At 35.6% G+C, this 4,435-nt stretch overlaps 1 non-coding gene across 1 annotated transcript; it reads left to right on the top strand.

Annotated features, from left to right (window-relative positions):
- Window positions 1–2,822: 2,822 nt before the first annotated feature.
- Window positions 2,823–2,898, top strand: LOC117311316 (small nucleolar RNA SNORD115). Its single transcript, XR_004525530.1, has one exon. It is a non-coding gene; the product is annotated as a small nucleolar RNA SNORD115 (small nucleolar RNA).
- The last annotated feature ends 1,537 nt before the right edge of the window (window positions 2,899–4,435 follow it).

Consider the following 4,435-nt stretch of genomic DNA (forward strand, 5'->3'; position numbering starts at 1 on the left):
ATATATGGAATCTAAAAAAAAAAAAATGGTTCTGAAGAACCTATGGGCAGGACAGGAATAAAGACGCAAACATACAGAACAGACTTAAGGACATGGGGAGGAGGAAGGGTAAGCTAGGACGAAATGAAAGAGTGGCATGGACATATATACACTACTAAATGTAAAATAGATAGCTAGTGGGAAGCAGCTGCATAGCACAGGGAGATCAGCTCGGTGCTTTGTGACCACCTAGAAGGGTGGTGTAGGGAGGATGGGAGGGAAACGCAAGAGGGAGGAGATATGGGGATATATGTATATGTATAGCTGATTCACTTTGTTATAAAGCAGAAACTAACATACCATTTTAAAACAAATATACTCCAATAAAGATGTCTTTTTTTTTAAAAAAAAAGGAACATGTTAGTTTTTTTCTAAATGTCAACAACTTGAAAAAAAAACTTCATAACTTACATGACAAAATTTCAAAGCATTTCATAAGGTTACAGTAGTTAAGACTGCGTGTACTGACAAAAGATAGAAAACTAGCCTAATGGGAAAAAATAGAGACTTCACAAACAGATCAAATGTTATATGGTTACTTGATCTATAATAAAGGTGTCACTGTTGCACATGAGGAAAAATAACTTTACAGTGGAGAAACCTGACAAACACTACCTCAGGCAGATAATCAAGACTAATATAAATAGTCATGTCATATTGATAGAATGTACCCTTGATATGACAGGATGAGAATGGTACTTTATGGTCTTCCTTCCCAAAACCCATAACCCCAGCATAATTATGAGATGATAATTAGACAAATCCCTCTTGAGAAACACTCTACAAAACAAATAACTTTTGTTTTGAGTCCATTTTCCAACCACGCTGAAAAATAATTTCTAGGTGTAATGTAGACACATATGAAAAGCAAAACAATAAAGATTATTGAACATAACATAGGAGAGTAGTATAATGATTTGGTGAATGCAAAAAATTAAAATTGAATAACAACAGCACTAACCATAAAGGAAAAATTGATGAGTTGGTTTGCATCAAAATGAAAACTTCTGTTTATCAAAATGAAAACTTCTGTTTATCAAAGTGTATATTCAATGAAAGACAATTATACATAAGACATAGTAAACTTATACATGTCAAAAATTGAGAAAGAAGACATTTAAACAGGTCCATCACAAAGGAGGATATCCAAATGGCTAATAAGCATGTGAAAAGGTACTCAAGGTCATTAGCCATGAGAGAAAAGAACATTCAAACAATAAACAATCACCAAGATATATAAAAATTGAAAAATCTTCCTATATGTCTATTTAGAATACTCTTAGACTGTGTTCACAAACATAATCCCAGGTACAAGAAAAATTCATATATCTATGCCCTAAAAACATACACATGAATGCTTACAGTAGCACCATTTCTAACAGCAACAACATTGAAAATCAAGTGTCCATCTCGAGTTGAAAGCATAAGTAAACCTCGGAATATGCACACCTTGAAACAACAGCTAGATCTTGGGGAAATAAAAATAGAGAGGCTAACACAGTAGAGGAGGGAGAGCCTCAACAGGGGCTCTCTCACATATAGAATGACCACATTTGTTGGAGCTGGACCAAGAAGCACAATGCTGCTTTACTAAAATCTGGACTGCACAGGGCTAGATAATAAATACCTACACAATGTGGAATAACAAGCTACAAAGCTAAGCTAAAAAATTCTTTAGCACAGGAATAACTCATCCACAGTTTTCAGAGCTGGGTTGAAAAAAGAGTCTGCAGTAGCAATAGGTATGAAGTACAAGTAGAATGAGAACTAACAGAAATGAAAATTAATCTGGACCCTCACCCTCTTCAGTGATTACAGAGAGCTATAATTCCAAATAGATCTATGGACTAATAGAGACTAGCATCTAAGGTGTTTAGGTTAGTTCTTTAAGGAAATATGGATATTATTATGGTTAATTCTTCTCCATGAATGACTCATATTGATGATATGATATGAGAAAAAACTTTAGTTCGTACCTGAGCTTTGCTTTGATTAAATTTGAAAAATCTTATCATTCACTAGTATTATTTCTATGGTGCATTATTTGGTTAGATCTAAATTCATATATAGACAAATTTACTTGTTAGATTATTTTGAGTTTGCTAAGGTGTTGTGATATTTGTGCATCATAAATGAACTATTCACAATTGAAGGGCCATGGCAACTGCAGCCAGAGTTTTAAGATTCAGGTATAATAAGTGAGATTGAATAAAATTATAAGCAGCCTGATACTGATATCTAGCTTCTGAATATCATGTGGCTTCATTAGATTTATTTTAAGTGGAAAATCCATGCTATGAGTGATGCCATTATTTTTTCTGCTCTGGCTTCCTGGAAGATACAGCCAAAAGCTGGTTAATAGCAAGATTTTATTGCTGCATAAAAGCTCCTGACAGGTTCTTGAGGCCAAGGTATCTTATTTGTTTCAAGTTGAATATGTTAGGTGAATCACTGGTCTATATACAAAGGAATGTGGCCCTGTCTTTTTTTTTTTTTTTTTTAGTAATATCCTTCCTGTATAAATCACAGAGGAACACATGAGAAATGCAAACATGAGATACATAGTTTTCTTCTTTGACTACCGCCCTGATCCTTCCTCACAGACAAAAACAAATGGGGAAGAAGACACTTGAGCTCACTTTGCCTGGGGCATGATTAACTACCCAGTTGTCCCGCACTGAATCTCTCAGATCTCCAGTCAACTTGGGACCCAGAATTTAAGGATGCCATTAGTAAAAAATTACAGGACAAAGAAATTATAGGTGTGGGTGATGCCATGGTTTGAGTGAATGAGGACATCATATCTTGAGGAGATGTGATTGCATAAAAATCATGCTTAATAAAATTACTCTGGGGCCCAGCAGAGGTGACAATCCTGGATTACAAAGTGGGAGTGAGGGTTCTTAGCTTCACTGTAGTAGAAACTCTATTCATGGACTTCAGGTAATAAAGCCCATATGGGAAATTTGTTTCATCCACCTCTTCTACCTCTTTCCAGGTAAACAATGGTTTCTTTTATATTAATCAGATTGTGGTGGTTTATTCTCATATTTTTTGAAATCATACCTCAACTCTTTTTTTTTACATTGTGTGTACATTAAATGGATTAGGCTGCCTTTGATAACTGGTAAGTGTGAAACACACTTCTAAACTAGTAAAGACTTACTTGTAGGGCATTTAGCTTTATTCTTTCTGATGATATAAATATCATTATGGGTTCTTTTTCTCCATGAGTGATATATATATAATGGGATCTTCATCAGAAGAATTTCGCTTTTCACCTGAGTGTGCTTTACTGGAAGTTGCAAAAGGTTTGTGATTCATCAATATGAATCACAACTCAGGCTATTGCTCTATGGTGCAATATTTGCTTGGTTCTAAATGTCCAAGTAGACAAATTCAAGCCTGTTATATTATTTCAGAGTTTTAATGTGTTACACTTGTGGATCGTTTTTGGACTATGACTATTCAAGGATTCTGGGAAGGGTGAATCCATGTGATCCAGATATTTGTTTTCCTGTGGATGTAAAAATCAATAAAATTAGGAGCTTCCTGGTATCGTATTTACTTTTTAGGAATAATACCCATGAAATACAGTTTTCATTTTTGACTACTGTCCTCTTAGACAAAGACTACTGAGAAAGATGAGTTTCTGTCCTGCTACACCAGGGATACATGAAAGCTACACAGACTAACTTCACTGAATCTACCCAAACCCTAATCTACTTTGGCACAAGGTTTTTAAGAAACCCAACCTGGGTTAGACTTTTCAGGATCAAATAAATGTATAAGGGAAGTGCCATGGCTTATGTCATTATGTTAATCCCCAGCATAGGCGCCATTCTTGGGAAAGGATGTAGGAGTGTTCTAGGCTATGCAAAGCAGAGCTATGGAAGCAGATATGATTAAGAGTAAAACACAAGTAGTCATTGAAAAGTTGTGTAAGAGACTGTGTCATAGAATGAAAACATGAGGTTGGGCAGTGGTTGCCTAATGACCTGGAAGAAAGGGAATCAAAACAGTCATACTACTAAATGGCAAAATGAGAACTGAAACTACATTGTCATAGAAAAGAATTTATTTTTCATTTCAATAAGAAGAATATCAGCCCTATACTTTTGTATCTCCAGCAACTCAAATAACTGGTAGAATGTATTAAGGGCTGCTGGAAGGACTAGAAATAGTAAGAATCTATATGCCCTTTTCCCTAGTGCTCTGGAGAGATCCACAAAATTTTCCGGAGGTGATCTGCACTGTGTTTTCAGTCTACGGCCCTATACATGGGGATGCATACTGGCTGCTACACAAACTGTTGCCTCCAGTTGACTAATGGAACAGGCACAATGAAGGTAAAATAGTAATCTCCATATTAGGGAGTTCCAAGTCCTCAGGAATC

The sequence above is a fragment of the Tursiops truncatus genome, chromosome 2, assembly GCF_011762595.2.
Source record: "Tursiops truncatus isolate mTurTru1 chromosome 2, mTurTru1.mat.Y, whole genome shotgun sequence".
NCBI classification, from domain to species: Eukaryota; Metazoa; Chordata; class Mammalia; order Artiodactyla; family Delphinidae; genus Tursiops; species Tursiops truncatus.